The sequence below is a fragment of the Halichoerus grypus genome, chromosome 4 (genome assembly GCF_964656455.1).
Source record: "Halichoerus grypus chromosome 4, mHalGry1.hap1.1, whole genome shotgun sequence".
Lineage (NCBI taxonomy): Eukaryota > Metazoa > Chordata > Mammalia > Carnivora > Phocidae > Halichoerus > Halichoerus grypus.
Genome location: NC_135715.1, coordinates 164,513,655 through 164,532,539, shown reverse-complemented (window position 1 = coordinate 164,532,539; position 18,885 = coordinate 164,513,655). Strand labels below are relative to the sequence as shown.

General features: G+C 42.4%; 1 long non-coding RNA gene across 1 annotated transcript in view; it reads left to right on the top strand.

Moving 5' to 3' along the window:
• Positions 1 to 3,713: 3,713 nt before the first annotated feature.
• LOC144381519 (uncharacterized) overlaps positions 3,714 to 18,885 on the top strand; it is a 57,740-nt gene continuing 42,568 nt past the window's right edge. The window contains exons 1-2 of the long non-coding RNA XR_013446786.1: positions 3,714 to 3,761; positions 17,322 to 17,488. This is a non-coding gene — a long non-coding RNA (uncharacterized LOC144381519). The remainder of the gene's footprint in view (positions 3,762 to 17,321; positions 17,489 to 18,885) is intronic.

Here is an 18,885-nt window from a genome sequence, read left to right as displayed (position 1 = left end):
GGACCCCAGCCCAGTCCAGATTCTGCCGGTGCAGCGTGATGGAGGAACCTGGGGAGGACCACATCCAGGCATCTGGGAATGATTTCCTCTGTCTGTCAGACCCAATGCATGTCTCAGATGTTTTTACTCCGAGCGCAGCTTTCTGCCTCTTGCCATCAGTCTCTTCAGATGTTTACCAGGAGCTCTAGGCCAGCCACGTGGCAGCGGCCTCATTTGCTTTTATTTAGTTCATATGAATTTGAGCTGTTTTGCACATAAAAAGAACCAAAGGAACATTAACTGCTAACCACTCATAACCCTCCATGTGCACGTTCGAGCTTTGTCTGTGCACATGCTCGCACTGTGGGAACAGACTGTGTGGGGCTCTGCTTCATTCATTTTGCATCATTTCATGTACACCTGGCTCGCACACTTGCATTTTGGTGCCCAGGTAGGGCTCTTTCATGAGAAAACATCACAACCTGGCCATTCATGTATTGCATGCTGCCTCGAGATACCAAATTTCCTTTCATATAAATAACAACTTGTTAACCTTCTCTATCGTGCTTTTAATGGATATTCCTCCCAAAAGGAATTGCCAAGTTCAATGGTATAAACTCTGTTGCTCCATCTACATGCTCCTAGATTATTTCAGGATGACAGGCCCAATACTCACTGCCGTCAGGGAAGCAGGCTATTTCTCTTGCTGCCATCACTCCATCATTCATCCGGCACGGGTGCTTGCTGTGTACCTACTGGGCACAGCCAGACGCTGGGGGAATGGTGGCAAACAAGACACAGGCCCTGGTCCCTGGCCTCCTGGTGCTCCCAATTTCTGTGGTTTCTCAAGATGTGGTCTTAGATCATCACACTGGAATGGACCACATGCAGGTCCTGGAATCACCTGGGGCAGGTGCCTATTAAAAATGCAGATCCCTGGGGTGCCTGGGTGGCTCAGATGGTTAAGTGTCTGCCTTCAGCTCAGGTCATGATCCCAGGGTTCTGGGATCGAGCCCCGCATCGGGCTCCCTGCTCCGCGGGGAGTCTGCTTCTCCCTCTCCCACTCCCCCTGCTTGTGTTCCCTCTCTCGCTGTGTCTCTCTCTGTCAAAAAAAAAAAAAAATTAATTAAAAAGAAAATGCAGATCCCTGGGACTCGCCCCCGACGACTAAATTAGAATCTCTAGATCCGGAGCCCCAGAACCTGCATTTCCAACGAAATCTCCCAATGCACATCACATGTGAGCACCACTGATCTCAGAGAATGAGTGAAAGTTCCCTTTTGCTTAGGAGGAAACACGAAGGACCCAGGACGAGGTGTGGGAGACTGGCTTGATGGGCCAGCCGGAGCAGGGAGATGACAGAAGTGTGCAGGTCTTCCTGCCAGAGTGTCACCTCCCTCAGGACACAGACCAAGCCACCAAACCCAGGACAGGCTGTGACTAATGAGCAAATCAAGTAGATAATTTTTTGCCGCCCCTGAGCAGTTCCCTCCCATGGGTGGAGCAGCCTGGGCCACAGAGCAGGATTAGAGCATTTTTCTGGTGTCGAGATCACTGTTTCAAATTAGTTGAGTGAAGCCAAGCAGCTGGAGAGGGAACATGTGGTTCTGCTCGGGGAGGAGCCACGGGAGGCATGCGGGCTCACCCCTCCCCTGTGTGCAATCCGACCAGGCGCGCAGAGCAGATGAGCCAGGCTGCCCAGAAAGATCGCCGTGCTGGTGGGGACCGAGAGAGAGGCAGCGCCGGCTGAGGGACATCAGGCCGCTCTGCCAAGTTAGGGAAGAGTGCAGCCTTCAGTGGGGGGGGGGGGGGGAAGAGGGCTGGAACCAGCTGTGTGGGAGTGGCGTGGCGAGCAGGATGGGCAGGGCTCACTGCAGGCCGTGGTTCTGGGAGAGAGGAGATAGAAACGCGCAAGTGTCAAGTGTGTGGCCCCGGGAACTCCCCCAGGCTTGTGACGTCCAGTGGCCAAAAGTGAGGTGTCTTTAACTTTCTACAGATAGGGTTGACCTCCGACGTGATATACCAACCTGGAGACTTGGTGTCTTCCATGGCACACAGCCTGGGTCTAAATGTCCAACATTCTGCAGGCATTTTCTTGGGTGCTGCCATGGTGGGGTGGCCCTGGGCCCACCGGTGGTCTCAGCTCTCATTTCGTTCCCTATTTGGGACAGTCTCCTGAAGGTGGTGCAGGCATGCTCCCCCCACCAAAAGTAGGCTGGGGCCTTATTGTGCTGCTCTTGGCAGATGCCAACGTGCTCTCCATGTGTCCCACAAGTCAGGTTTCTGCCTTTGCTCCGAGCAGCGGTCCGTTGAATGTGCATTTTCATTAGGCCTGGGTCACTGCACGTGTTATAGTTTGAGTCCCAGTTTGGAAATGCTCCGAGTGTGGCTCTATTTCTTAATTCAGGAAAATGTCCCTCAATCACTTTCTTTCTGGCCTGATCCCATAAAGGCAAAAACAGTTGAGCCAGCACAGGCCAGTCTTTGGATGATACCAGAGTGGCTTCTGAGTCAGCGCAGGGTTGAAGGTGTTAGGTGGATAAGCCCTCAGGACCTTTCTGCTGAACACCAGGATCCACTCACATCATCTGATGGAGGACATCTCATGTTTTCCAACGACTCAGGATGTTGGTGGGGATTAGCATAGCTATGGAAAGACCACACCAAAATACAAGGAAGAATCTGTGACCTCATTTATACAAACTCAAACTGCTCACCATCTCTGCTGGGGAACAGGATGTGTGTGCATGTGCGTGCGTGTGCGTGTGTATGCGTGTGCATGTCTCCCTAAAAAGCACAACGGTAATATTCGGCTGAAGAGTAGAGAACAAAAGCAAACAATTGGGGAAGACCATCTATTGATCAGCCGTAATGCTGTATTTGGTGTTGGCTTGAAAGGAATCATTCATCAAAAGTAGTCAAAAAGAGAACAGAGGAGAGAGCAAACACTTCCCGCCCTTAAATCTCTCACTGTTGCCTTTCACAGGAACAGTTTCTCATGCAGAAAAATCTGTTTTCAGCTGGACTGAAAAACTGCCCCGTGAGTCATAAACGTCTCTATATTTGTAAGGCTCTTCACAGTTGACAAAGCATTTTTGCAGAGTTTTTTTCATTTGATCCTACCCACAGGGGTGGAGTGACTAATCCAAGACCGCACAGATAGAGAATGGCAGAGTGGGGCTGGATTCTGACTCCAACAAGGCCTCGTTAAGTTCACAGGGAAGCTGGATCTTGAGGAGCAAGGCAGCTGCGATTGGGGGTGGGGGGCTGTTGAACTTGACATAAGAGATGTTAATATTTTACGTGTTTTTTTTTACACGTAAAATATTTTTTCCTTGCCCTGATTTGGGGTCTAGGGAAACTCTCAGCCTTGTTTTCCCTCCCAGGCTGAGGGTGGCGACATGGATCTGTCTCAGCAAGCAGAAAGGGTCAAGTAGGCTTTCTTATCCTACGGGGAAAGGGATTGTGTAAATATCAAAACAACAAAAAATGGATTCCTGGAATAGTTTTTAAATACAACCACTCATCTGACTCATTACTCTCAGGAGCAATTCTGTTTCACCTCCCCAAAGGTGGGTCATGCCCCCCAATACCTGTTAGTTCACACAAAGAGGGATGAGCCCCACTGAACAGCACAAACCAACTATCAGCAGATTTGCTTTAGTGTGGATGTTTCATTTTTTTAAGTTTTTATTTTAATTTCAGTTAGTTAGCATACAATGTTATATTATTTCCAGGTAGAGTGATTCAAGAATTCCACACATCACCCAGTGCTCCTCACGGTAAGTGTACTCCTTAACCCCATCATCTGTTTCACCCTTTCCCCCACCCATTTCCCCTCTGCTAACCATTAGTTTGTTCTCTATAGTTAAGAGTCTGTTTCTTGGTTTGTCTCTCTTTTTTCCTTTGCCCATTTGTTTTGTTTCTTAAATTCCACATATGAGTGAAATCATATGGTATCTGTCTTTCTCTGACTAACTTCTTTCGCTTAGCATTATACTCTCCAGTTCCATCCATGTCATTGCAAGAGGCAAGATTTCATTCTTTTTAATGGCTGCATAATATTCCATTGTATATATATACCACATTGTCTTTATCCATTCATCAGTCAATGGATACTTGGGCCATTTCCATAATTTGGCTGATGTAAATAATGCTGCTATAAACATAGGGGTGCATGTATCCCTTTAAATTAGTGTTTTTGTATTCTTTGGTTAAATAGCCAGTAGTGTGATTGCTGGATTATAGGGTAGCTCTATTTTTAACTTTTTGAGGAAGCTCCATACTGTTTTCCAGAGTGGCTATACCAGCTTGCATTCTCACCAACAGTGCAATAGGGTTCCTTTTTCTCCACATTCTTGCCAACACTGTTGTTTCTTATGTTGTTGATTTTAAACATTCTGACAGGTGTGAGGCGATATCTCATTGTAGTTTTGATTTGCATTTCCCTGGGGATCAGTGATGTTGAGCATCTTTTCCTGTGTCCATTGGCGTCCTGTATATCTTCTTTGAAAAAAATGTCTAGTCATGTCTTCTGCCCATTTTTTAACTGGATTTTTTTGGGGTATTGAGCTTTATAAGTTCTTTATATATTTTGGATACTAACCCTTTATCAGATATGTCATTTGCAAATATCTTCTTCCATTCCAAAGTTTGCCTTTTAGTTTTGCTGATTGTTTCCTTCACTGTGCAGAAGCTTTTTATTTTGATGGAGTCCCAGTAGTTTATTTTTTTTTTTTTTCTTTTTAAGATTTTATTTATTTGAGAGAGAGAATGAGAGAGAGAGAGAGAGCACATGAGAGGGGGGAGGGTCAGAGGGAGACGCAGACTCCCTGCTGAGCAGGGAGCCCGATGTGGGACTCGATCCCGGGACTCCAGGATCATGACCTGAGCCGAAGGCAGTCGCTCAACCAACTGAGCCACCCAGGCGCCCCCCCAGTAGTTTATTTTTGCTTTTGTTTCCCTTGCCTCAGGGGACCTATCTAGAAAAAAGTTGCTGCAGCCAATGTCAGAGAAGTTATTGCCTGTGCTCTCTTCTAGGATTTTTATGGTTTCAAGTCTCACATTTAGATCTTTAAGCCATTTTGAATTTATTTTTGTGTATGGCTTAAGAAAGTGGTCCAGTTTCATTCTTTTGTATGTGGCTGTCCAGTTTTCCCAACACCATTTGTTAAGGAGACTTTTTCCCATTGGATCTAGGAAATCTGCTTTGTTAAAGATTAATTGACCATATAATTGTGGGCTTATTTCTGGGTTTTATATTCTGTTCCATTGATCTGTCTGTTTTTGTGTCAGTACCCTACTGTTTTGATTACTTCAGCTTTGTAATATAACTTGAAGTCCAGAATTGTGATGCCTCTAACTTCAGTTTTCTTTTTCAAGATTGCTTTGGCTATTCAGGATCTTTTGTGGTTCCTTACACATTTTAGAATTGTTTGTTCTAGTTCTGTGAAAAATGGTGTTGGTATTTTGGTAGGCATTGCATTGAATGTATAGATTCAGCATGGACATTTCATAGTTTCTAGGAGATCATTACCATCCCTGGGGCATAGAGGTCATCCTCAGAAACATGGAAGTTAATAATATGAATATAAATATGAATATGAAGCAAAGGCCTTTATAAAGTAGACTCAGTGTTTTGTTTCAATGCATTTTGATATTAAATGAATAAGTAATGTGAATTACATCTAAACTACCAAAATCTGCAAGTCAGCATCTGTTCTTTTTGAGTCAACACCTTGAACTTATTATTACTATTAAAGGCTACAGACAGGGTGTTTTTCTCTGCTTCAACCAGGAATGTAATCTGAATTTGCCACTATTTGCCTACCCCTGACTTGTTATTGGCTTCCGATTTGTATGTGTGTTCAACGCCTGTTATCTCTGGACATAGGCGAGCAGCTAATATTGCTAAGACTATCACTCTGAACAAACTTGCCATTTCTTTGTTTCCTTTGTAAATAATTATGCTAGATTTATATCAGTCACTTCCCCCATATGTCCCTGAATTTTCATGTATGGAGCTGAGCTGATATAAGAAAGTAGACCGGAGATACAGATACCTTTTTTTACTTCTTGTCTGGCTAAATTTACCATAGGATACCTCAGAGGTAACCAGCCATACAGGACACAGGGTACTTGGCTCTCGCATGGGCATGTTCAACTTCCTAGCGTTGACTTCCCCACTGTTACCACCGACAGTGAACTCCTCGGCGGGCGAGAGGAGCAGCCCCCCTTCACTCACAATCAGCACCAGCTGTAGTCCAATTAAACTCAACAGTGAACAGGTGTTCACTGTAATGACTTCCACACAGAAGCACGCTTCCATTTAATACTCTTTACATCTGATACACTAACAGCCCCAATGAAAGGGAGTAGTAGAAAAAGAGACGGAATTTGATGGAGGAAAAACAGCAACCCCCAGACTCCTTCACAATCAGCATCAGAAGCCCCAATTAGCCTCAACATTTCACAGGTGTCCGCAGGAGGGTATTTTTATGCAGAACATACTCAAGTCAATTGTCTCTTAAGAACTTCTTTGAAGACATTTTGAAGTTTTTCAAATTCAGGCAGCTTGCTCATATTACTGTTACTACCACTATTTAATGGCTTTCAGGATTCTACCCTGCTAGACATGCATGGGCAGAAATATTAATTATACTTATGTAAATCCTAAAAATGCTCTCGGCCCATTCATTGCTTTTTCCCCCAAATTCTTTTACATTTGAGGTCTGTGCTCCATTTGAAACAGAGAAATCTAGAAAGCACTTCTTGGGAATAGATTCCTAGTAGTGTTATTACTCCTATTGTGTTCCAATCAGTTCTGGAATGTCCACAGTGTGCACTGCTGGGAAGAGAGAAATGACAAGGGACAACTTTCCTGCTGCTGGGAATCGATGCAGGACTGGTTGCCAGCTGAGGACCCAATCAGAGTCACTGCTGTGGCTCACCCCAGGCTCAGTGGAAGCTGACTAATTACCAGAGGACTCTGGTAGATGAGTTGGTGGCACTTTGTTCAGACCCCTCACCCTACGGTATGGTGGCTACCAGCACTACCAGTTGGTCCTTCTTTGACTTTGCATTTAACAGAGATTCATTGCCTCCGAGGACAGTGGAGAAAAGAGGTGAGTAGGTCTGAGGTGGGGACTTTAGAATTCGGCCTTCTCGATTCAGTCACAAAATAAGGCACCTTCCTCAATGTACCACACCTCATGGTGCAGAAAGCCATTTTTTAACTTTGCCAGAACCAATTTGATAACTCACACCAGAAAGAAACCTAAGTCAAAACCAATCCCAGATATGGAGCACATGCTGGTGAAGGTGTCAACTGGTAAAATTACTAAAACCAGTGGATTTCCATAACTGAAGCTGGACTTGAGAACAGACAACTCCATTCCCAGTTATAATCCCAGCAGAAATCGTGGTAGGCAGACACTAAGATGGCTTCCAATGAACTCCACCTCCTGAGATTCATGCCCTTGTGAAATCTTCTCCCCTTGAGGGTGAATGGTACCTATGACCTTCTTCTAACTAGTAAAATACAACAATTATGATGGGATATGACCTCTATGATTACGTTTCCTAAAATTGTAACTTGTCTTGCTAGCAGACTCTCTCTATTGCCTTCTTGGCTTCCATGCTTTGATGTTGGAGAGGCTTCCACGAGAAGGAACTAAATGTGGACTTTGGCCAACAGTGAGCTAGGAACTGAGGCCCTCAGTCCAGCAGTTTTCCAGAAATTGAATTATGCCAACCACAGTGGGAGCTTAGAAGTAAATCCCTCCCCAGTTGGGATGTCAGATGAGATCCCAGCCCTGGCTGACACCTTGATTCTGCCTTGTGAGGGACCCTGAAGCAGAGGATATAGCTAAGCCATGTTCAGACTCCTGACCCACAGAAGCTGTAAGAGAATGTATGCCGTTTGAATTGTGTGGTAATTAGTTACACAGCAATATATAACAAATTCAGAAATGTTTACAAATGTGCACCCAAGGACCTGTATAAGAATTTTCATAGCAGCATTCTTCATAATACCAAAATAAGAAACAACTCAAAAGTCTGTGGATGGTAAGGTGGATAAATAAATTGCAGTATATTTATATAGTGGAACTGTAAGCAATGCAAAAATAACCAGCTCTAGCTATCTGCAACAATATGGGTGAGTCTCACAAATAATTGAGTGGAAAAAGCCAGACAGACACAAAAGAGTACATGCTTTATGATTCAATTGACCTAAAGTTCTAAAACAGGCAAACTTTGAAACTTAGGATGGTGGTTGCTTTTGGGGTTAGGTAGTGACAGGGAAGGGACATAGGGAAGTTTTTGAGGTGCTGATGAATGTCCTGTTTCTTAATCTGGGAGCTGGTTACAGGACTGTTTTGCACCCTTTTATGTATGTATGTTATAAATTTACAATTTTTTTTAAAAGCCCCCTTTTTTCCAACAGGTGATCTTTTCAGCACATGATATTGATAGATGTGTGCTCAGAGGGGGGCATTATCTTTATAGACACAGTGTCATCATACATCAGGAAAGGAGAACACTGATTTCAAATGCCTCATTTAACAGAAGAGGCAAACGGAGTTGCAGAAAGGCTCAGGGAGGTAAAGTGAGTTGCAGAAGTCAAGCTTCCAATTACTGACAGAGTAGAAACTGTAAAGCAGGTCTCTTGTATATTCTGGTTAGATGTGAGTGCAGAATAGCTGTGGACTGTCTTTCATGGTTCCCCATGCTTGAGGCCCTTTCTTTACCACCCTATGAGATTGCCTGTTGATGTCACAAACTGAGTTAAAGATTACTTTCCCAGATTGCCTGATGCCCGGCTCAGTGTTGGCCTTTAAACTGGACAATATCCAATAGGAAGGAGCCTTTTGGTATCCTGTTTCAAGCTTCCACCTTGTTCTGTTTCACTGGAAACCTCTTTGCTATTTGTTTCGAGGCGTGTGTCTTACACCATGGCTAGTGATCTTTATCTGACCCTCCATCCACAGCCTGGTTCTCGCCCAGTGCAAATGAAACTCAATCCCTTTCCCTGGTGCTGAACTTGGCGAACTTTCTTGGCTTTGATTAGGACTCATCTTTCGGTGTGTATTTGCTGCTAGCAGCTCTGGGTTACGACCTTGACAGGGAAGCCTATAAGTATCTTGCTGGGTGTGCCTCAGTCTCTGCAAAAGAGGAGAGAAGCATTTTTTTTTTTTTCAGTCAAAGACCTACAAATATCGAATCTCTCCATATTCCAAGTAAGTTCTTACATTCCATTTTAGGAAAATATCAACTGGTGTAGGCAGAGAGGAGCATGAACTACCTGCCCTTTCCCCTGTTCTCCTCTTCCAAGATCTGAGAGGTAGGTTATAAAATTAACACAATGAATGAGACCATACACACACAAATGCACATTAGAGACAAAAAGTTGGCCATGTCAGAAGAAGGCAGATGATGGATGTGACAGTAACCCCACTGATGGTCTGGATGGGTCTAAAGAGAGAATGTGTCAATCAGAAAGGGAATTGGTGGGCATAGAACTCAGAGGACAGGCCAGAGGGAGCCCAGAAAAGCTGGTGTGAATGTTCCAGGGGTGATGGCTTCATCAGGTCCCAGCCGTGTGATGCCATCAAGCTTTCAAGTCATCTAACTAAACTGCCCTTGCTCTGATTCCAGACTCACTGAAGAGCTTTCCAATTATAATTGACTTCCTGTGTAGATTTTCTTCAGGGAGAAAAAGTGCTGGGGAGAAGAGTGTGAGTATTTGATCTTTCTGACAGCTGCACATCCCTTTGTCAATAGAGGTATTGACATTTTGGTGAGAAGTTTTGGTGTTTTTTGAGTTTAGTTCACATAAGTCAGCCCTCCCAAGTCAGGCAAATCCTGGAACACTAACAAGATTGAATTTTTGGACCTGTAAGTCTTCTGGCCAGACCTTGGACTGTGAAAAATTCATTAAGATAATGCCACTTTGGAAAGCCTCTTGGTAGACTGCCAGCCAGCCATTTCCTGGTAATATTCAACATGGCTTTGGGCCCACTTTCAAAAATCCTGATGGTACCTAACTGGATTGAGAGGATGAGAAAGGGAGCAGAGAGGAGAGGAGGTAAGTGGGGCAGTCCATTCAAATTGGTTTTCATCGAGGCTACAGATGGAAATGGAATCTTATTGAAAATAGATTTATGTGTTTCTTAAATGGGGATAGATACCCTTCTCAGAATATGCAGCAGTGTTCTTGGGATGAGTAAAGATAGGAGATAAAACTCAGCATGACTTTCTGGATGATTAACTCTTCTCCCTGATTTGGGGAGATAGAGAAATTAAGACGTTAACTAATGAGGTAAAGTTACCCAGAGTTGTTGCTGGGTAATTAGGGATTATATTTCCCGGCTTCTATTGCATTTAAGTGGGGCCCTGTGATGACTTTTTGCTCAAGGGATGTAGGGAGAATGGCTATGAATTCTGGGCTCAAGCAAGTAAGAAGCACTCCTTTCCTCATCTCACAGTTGAATGGAGAGGTCACAGAGACCCTGAAGGAGGGTAGAGTCACAAGACCATGGGGCAGGCTGTCCACTTGCCAGCCATACCCACATGGACTTCCTGTGAGTGAATCCATGTCTAAAGCATTAAACCACTGAGTGTTTGGGCTCGATTTGTTACAGCAATAGCATTACTTTCATAGAACTGAGCAGTGATTTAAATATTTCTACATGAAAGCAAAGAGTCATATAATAGAATATAAACTTTACATGAATTCTTAAGTTAAAACTGAGGCTTCAAAGACCTGTTTTGCTCATGGCAGGCTGTTGGCCCCTGGTGCCTACAGAGTGACATATTCACTTTCCTCTGCCGGGTGAACTTGGTGGGAAAGTTTGACAAGGACCAGACGAATTCATGTACTGGGGGAGTAAAAGCTGTGGTTGTCCTCTAGACTGTGGAATCTGTAGGACATACTGACTCAAGGCGAGACTGAAGTAGGGGAAGTTAGGTTTCAGATAACCTTTCTCCAGTCCTTTACCTCCAAACTGACATGGCTCATACTGTCTATCAGTGGTTTACACCCTGGCCTGCTTTTTAGGCAAACCCCTCATGTTTTAGACCCTTCCTAACTTGTGAATATTCATTCTGGTTTACATTCCCTTAGGAGCCTGTAAGGTGAAGCTAATATGTCCAAAGAACTCAGGCTACGTGACAGGGATGGCAAATATGTGGCATTTCTCATACCAAGCCCCTTTCCACATCCCTGCAGATATCAGTGATTTGGGCACACACTACCTTCTGCTGAGCCAGGTGGGGCCTCAGAGCCTTCTCAGGCCAGAGCCCCAGGCAGCGCCTGTGAATCTATTAGTGCTGGCTCTTGAGCTGGATTCAACTTGCCATCCTGGATGAATGGTAGATCATAGTAGCTTCATGGATTATCTCTCCTGGACAATATTTGCCTTCCAACACTTCTCTTTACTCCATTAATCTAGTAGAGGAATCTGGAAATTTCTAGCACACTGGCAGCTCCAGTAGAAGAGAGATTTGGGACAGAGACCATATTCCATTGCTCCTCAAATTATACCACTAACCTACTGCCTTTCAATTCAATTCAATTCAATTCAATTCAATTCATTTCACTTCACTTCAATTCGATTCAGTAGATACTGTATTTATTTCACTGACAGTAAAGCAGGCTTTGTCTAGTAAGTCACACTTAACTCCATCACCAGCAAGTTTTTATTGAGCACCTGCTGTGTACATGGCAACAAACTAGGTGCTCAGATGTTTCTTCTGTGATTATGTTGATTTATAATCATCATATAGAGTAACTCTGTTCTCTCTCTCTCTCTCTTTCCATTTTTCCTCTGGGGAGCTGACCTCCTGGAGGAAACTTCTTGTTCTGCTGTCTACACCACCTGGGCTGTTTTTATTGCACTCAGACCCCTCTAACTGCCCTTCCCCAAGCATGCTGAGTGGAGGGAGCCCTTCTTCTTCACTGTGGGGACTGTCAAGATAGGTTTGCCCTACCCTCCCCCTCCTCAATGTTCCTAAGCAATGGATTTCTGATGGGGCCACAACTCTCCCTGCCGGGACCCAGAAGTCTCTGCCGGTGGCTCATCAGGCTTTTTTGTCACAACCTCCTTTCGGGCTGCTTCACTGAAGTGCTGTTGGAGCAAAAAGAGCAAAGTTTTAAAAATTCTCTCTGTCTCTGTCTCTGTCTCTCTCTCTTTTTCTTTTGAGGGGAGGAGACTTCAGTGGGTAGGACTTTTTTCCTACCCACCCATTCTACATCATGTTCTAGATTGGTCAGAGCTGATAAATCTCTCTCCCACCAGTGAAATGTGTTTAACTAGGTGACCATGGCTGCCAAGCAGAGCAGTAGCCATCCTGGCCACTGCAGGAGAGATTGGGGTAGGGGAGGCAGCTGCCAGGACTCAGGGCTGGACATGTGCCTCTAGGTGACAGCCACATGCATAGACCCAGTTACTAATGCTTCTACTTAAACCTTGGAAATAGAGTTAGAAAGGCATGGTTAGGTGGGCAGAGGGCAAAGCTCAGCTTTCCCCAGCTGGGGCTACCTGATGGGTGTTGGGATTCCATAAAGCTGGGCTATGGGGGGAATGGGGCTTTGGTGCCTACCCTGCTAGCTATGGATACCACACCACAGTGGGAAGGGCTGCAAACATATGATTAGTTAATGAAAACTTGGATTTTGCAGAAAACAGCCAAATCTGTGGAAGGGTGGCAGCTGCTACATTGAGCTAAAGCCTCAGGAAAGCCCTAAAGTTGTGGAATTTGCATATTTCCCTCACCCCTACCTAGGAGGCCAGCACAGAGCAGTCATTACAGGACTTTCCTGGAGGCATCAGGAAGTCAGGGGTAGTGATTTGTTTAGATTTGTCTGAATAGTCGCAGGTTGCCAAATTGCACAGACAGCTGCAGTCAGTTGCTTTCTTCATGCTGTTCAATCCATGCCATGCATTTTATCAGCTGCATCTCTTTTCTCCCCTGGACATCTTGGGAAATCATCATAACTTCATAGGTAGAGTTCTAAATCTGTTCGTTTTCTGCAATATTGCTACATTTGCTCAACTGTATTATTAGCTGGAAGATGACAACTGACTGCAGCTTCATCATTTTTCCAACTTGGGTATTTGTTTATGGAATCCAGGTAGGAGAACAATGAAGTATGTACATCACTCTTTCCACGCCTCAACATGCCTTGTTCCAGAAGTAGTGGTGATGGCAGTGAAAAGGAGAAATTCAATTACACATGCACTAGGAATTTGATATAATAGGAATTCTGTGGGCAGCCTGGCTTTATCTGCCCAGAATTCCTTTGGGTAAAAGCAAAACACTTTTTTTTTTTTTTTAACAAATCACTCTTTTTCACAGTAGGGTAGGGGTAAAATCTGGGAGCTGGCTTTTGTTGTGGTCTTTCTATCTTTTGGAGGACTCAACCTGCAATGATCCTGGAGCTTATTACTATTTATAGAAGGCGGCAACACTTGCACAGAGTGGAGTCTGTAAGTCAGGTTATAGGAAAGAGTTTATAGTTTCCCTTGTTTGATCATTAATTGGCTTAAATTGAATCATAGAATCTTAACACTGAGTGGAAACTTGGAAATAAATCTATTTCAATCCTTTCATGTTATAGATGAGAAACCTGAAGTGCAGAGAGATGACTTACATTTATAAAGACCCAGATCAGTGGCAGCGATGTCCAGGTGTATCAGGTATCCAGGTGTATGAAGTATCCAGGTGTATGGAATCTCCAGGTGTACCAGTTATGTTTTCTGGTTGCAAACAACGGAAACCAACTCTGGAAACTTTACTGGAAGTTTATTGAAAGTTTATTTGGAAGGATACTGGAAGCTTCCAAAGATAGCAAGAAACCTAGAGAACCAGATTTAGAAATGGATTCAAAACAATGCATTTCTAGAAGGCTAGGAAGGGAGCCACCTAAGGAGCATCTGCTATCAGAAGCAATCTGGTCAGGGCAGAAATGGGCCTCAACTTTTTCAGTCTTATGTAACTCTATTGACTTTTCAGTTTACTTTTGCATGAGCTAAATTAAGACATGTCTCTTGCTAGCTCCTTGGCTAGGGGAAAACATGTACCTGATAATAGTCCCAGAGAGCAGATCCAATGAAGAGGAAGTGATTCTCCTAAAGAAAATTTCAGTGCCTCTAGGAAGGTCCTTTGGGAGGACTTCAAAACAAGTATCTGGCAGGCCACCTGTCATATACCAGTTTCATACATGTGTGGCTCTATATTAGAGCTCCATATTCTTTGTTTTAAATTTGAATTCAATTAGCCAACTTAGAGTACATCATTAGTTTCAGATGTAGTTCAATAATTTATCAGTTTCGTATAACACCCAGTGCTCATCACATCGAGTGCCCTCCTTAATACCCATCATCCAGGTACTCCGTCCCCCCACCCTCCTCCCCTCCAGCAACCCCCAGTTTGTTTCCTATAGTTAAGAGTCTCTCATGGTTTTTCTCCCTCTCTGATGACTTCCCATTCTGTTTCCTCTCCCTTCCCCTATGGTCTTCTACCCTGTTTCTTATGTTCCACATATGAGTGAAACCATATGATAATTGTCCTTCTCTGATTGACTTATTTCGCTCAGCATAATACCCTCCAGTTCCATTCATGGCAATGTAAATGGTAAGTATTCATCCTTTCTGATGGCTGAGTAACATTCCATTTTATATATGTACTACATCTTCCTTATCCATTCATCTGTCAATGGACATCTCATGAGCTCCATATTCTATTCCATGCTCTGTTTGTCTGACCCAGTACCAATAGCATCCTGTCTTAATTATTGAAGTTTCACAAAAAAGCATGATAACTGGTGGGGCAATTCTTCCTTGCATGCTCTCTTCTTCATTAAAGCACAGGGTATTTTTTTCCCTTTTACTCTTCCTTTCAAATTTTAAAATCAGCTTATCAAGTTCCATGAAAGTGCATGTTAGTATTTTGATTGGAACTTTATTGAATTGGGGAGATGGACAACACTCTGCTATTGTCTTCCTATTCATAATGTGACTTATCCTTTAATTTATTTGGGTCATTTTATTGGCTACTAATAAAGTTTTATAATTCTCCCTGTAAAGGTTTTACATTTATATTTAAATTTACTTCTAGGTTCTTGGTATACTTTGAAACTATTGTAAATTTTGTCTTCTCTTTAATTACATTTTCTGGTTGTTTATTCCAAGGGTACAGAAATGCAATTGATTTTCACTAAACTTGGTTACTATTTCTAATAATTTGCTCATAGATCTTTCTTGCTTTTCTGGGCAAACAGTTATGTCACCTGAAAACAATGACGGTTCTATTTCTTCCTTTCCATTCATTCCTTCTTTCTTTTTCTTCTCTCTCTCTTTTTTTTTTTTTTTTTTTTGCTGGTTGAGGCCCTAAATATCATGCAGAACAGAAATGATAAGACTAGACTGTCTTGACTCACTTCTGGTTTTAGAATTATTCTAATTTTTTCGCATTCAGGATGATGTTTTAAAGTTATTTTATAAGCACTCCTTATCAGGCTAAGGAAGTTTCCTCTCGTCTTAATTTGCTGAGGTTTTTTGAAAATTTTTATTATGGTAAAATATATATAACATAAAACTTGCCATTTTAACCATTTTAAGGGTACGATTCAGTGGCATTACCTTCACATTGTTATACAACCGTCACCACAATGTTTTCCCAAAACTTTTTCACCACCCCAGAAAGAAACTCTGTAACACCCCTTCTGCTCTCCCTCCCCAGGCCTTGATAACCTCTACTCTACTTTCTGTCTCTATAAATGTGCTTATTCTAGATATTTCATGTAAGTGGAATGATACAATATTTATTCTTTTGTGTCTGGATCCTTTTGGCTAGTATCATGTTTTATCTTTGTGTGTGTGTGTTTCAGGCAGGGCTTGAACTCATGACCCTGAGATCAAGACCTGAGCTGAGATCAAGACTCAGATGCCCAGGCAACCTCTTTGGGTCCCCTCCCTCCTTGGGAGCTTCATACTATCACTTTGCTATCGCTCAATAGACCTTGCTTTGCTGCCCACCAACCACTCTGTCTGGTCTACCTCTTCATTCTTCAAAGTGGCGTGACCAAGAACTGTGGGCACCAATGGAGAAAAAGATCCTGTAACATTATAAAAGCTAGTTTAAGGTTAATGGTTTAACTAAAACAAACATGTCTTTAGAGTTAGCAACTCTAAATATAAAACTTTTATTCTACCTAAGTTTACTAGCCAATTAAATTCATGTTCTCTTATAAGCTCTGTCAACAAAATATAATGATTAGGATAATGATTGACTTTGTCTAATATATAATAAAGATTTTATAAGTAGTGAGAATGTAAGTGTTAAGAACAAATAGATTAAATAAAAAATTTTGGGTAAAAATTTAAAATAGCTTTAAGTCTTTTTGATAACTTAAAATCTTAAAGTTTTGTTAAGTTAAATGATGAGTTGAATTCATTAAATATCTAAATCATTTCCAACTGAGACAAAATACTAAATCGTTAATTATTAAACATAGGATTATCTACTTTTGGCTTCTTATTAGAGAAAAACTAAAGATATGTGGACATATTAATGCTCCATTGGAAAATTAAAAAGGCATATACTTCTAAACATTTTTAAACGTATTCATAAATTTGCAAATTTAAAGTACACTAGTATAACAGACAATCCACGATTATTTGCTCCTTAGTTTTCACCAGAAACTAAGGTTTCTAAGGGTTAAGAATTCTAATTAACATATGTGATTAAAGCTACTAAAAGTAATGAGGGACACCAGGATGGCTCAGTTGGTTAAGCGTTCACTTTTGATTTAGGCTCAGGTCATGATCTCAGAGTTGTGGAATCAAGTCCCGCATTGTATCGGGCTCCCCTCTCAGTGTGGAGTCTGCTGTTCCTCTCCCCCTGCTCCTCTCCTCTCTTTTTCTCTCTAAAAAAAAAAAAGAAAGAAAAAAAAAAGACTCAGATGCCCAACCAACTGAGCCACCCAGAAGCCCCCGCCTGATACCATGTTTTGATGTTTCAGAACATGTATGTAGCATGTATCAGAATTTCAGTCCTCTTTTGGATGAATAATATTCCATTCTGTGATTCTGGGTCTAAACTACATTTTGTTAATCCCTTCATCTGTTGATGGACACTTGGATTCTTTCTACCTTTTAGCTATTGTAAATAATTATTTAATAAGAGTTTCTTTTTAAATCATGAATTTATGTTGAATTTTATAAATGCTTTGTTTGCATATGTTGAAATGATCATGTGTATGTATTGCCTTTTACTCTGGTATTGTGTGAATGACAGTTCAAGTCATGCAGGGTCTCAATCACTTTACTTGCTGTCAGTCCTCTCTCAGGAAGCTACTGGAGGATATTCTCCAACAAATTGAGGATGTAAACCAAGAAAGAGGAAGACAGGGGAGACAGGAAACAGAAGACTCAACAAAGGAAAGAGGAGGAGCCTGGTGACAGCCACACACCCAGTACCAAGGTGCTGAGGGCATCTGGAACAGGTCAGGAGGACCCAACAGGGGTTTATTCAATAAGATGAAATTGAAAGTCTCTCTGTTGCATTCAAACACATGGAAAACAGGAGCCTGTGGAGTTGAATTAATGCTAATAATAGGAAAGCAAAATATTAACATCAGACAAAACAAAAAATGTGCATGGGCAAGAAAAAGTAATCATAGGATAGTTCATGGCTCATCTGTAAAGAAAATTTACTTAGAGATATAAACATAGAATATTAATCTACCTAAAAATGTGATGCAATGTCTTGGAGAATTGAGGGTAGGAGCAGGAGGAGTGCATGTGTGTGGGAGGGATGAAGACATTTGGCAAAAAAAGAGCTAGATCTTCACGTTCCATAGTGGGAAGTCTGTGCATAATGCCTCAAAAAGAACAATCACATATTAGAAATACAAACATGTTATTTGCTGATATGGACATAAACTCCCAGAGAACTCATGGAAAGAATTGAAATTAGTTGCCTCTGGGGAAGGGATAAAGGGGGCAGTGACTGGTATTTGTAGCAACAAAAAGTCTTACAAAACGATTTGACTCTTTAAATTTTGTGCCTATATAACCTTGACAAAAACTAAATTAAAAAGAAATGAAACACTTTCTTCTCTATCATCCTCATAGCCAATCAATCACCAAATATCTCCAGAATGTACTTCAAATCCATCCTCTTCTTCCATCTCTTTTGTTTACGTGGCTCTTTTAACTTTTGTGTATTTCAAAGGAAAGTTGAAGGGACTATTCAAATAAGTACGTGACAATTTAAAATCAAGAGAAACCGAGGTTTAAAATTAGATTTCAGGGACGCCTCGGTGGCTCAGTTGGTTAAGTGCCTGCCTTCAGCTCAGGTCATGATCCCAGAGTCCTGGGATGGACCCCCATCGAGCCCCGCATTGGGCTTCCTGCTCAGGGAGGAGTCTGCTTCTCCCTCTGCCTCTGCCCCTCCCCCTCCGGCTCGTGTGCTCTCTCTCTCTCTCTTTCTCTCTCTGTCTCACTCTCTCTCAAATAAATAAATAAAAATCTTTAAAAAAAATAAGATTAGATTTCAGAAGGAGAACAAGCCCATAGACAGGCGCCCTGTCAATTTCCTGCCTCTAAACCTGAATCCACACCCATCCTCCCTCCTTCCCTACTTCAGTCAAGAGGTTGGCTCTCTTCCCACCTGAGAACCATTTCTTCACCTGCTGTCACTCTCTTAACCTCCTCAGGTATTTATTCCACTTTCCTTTTTATCTCCTCTCCTCTGGCCCCTTCATATGAACATTTCAACAAAACTTTGCCTCTCTCATTTTTTTAAAAAAAGCCCTTCCTTGATGTCTCAGCTCCTTCAAGCTACTATTGTCCTCTGTTACTTACCCATTTATTTATTTATTCATTCAGTATGTGTTGA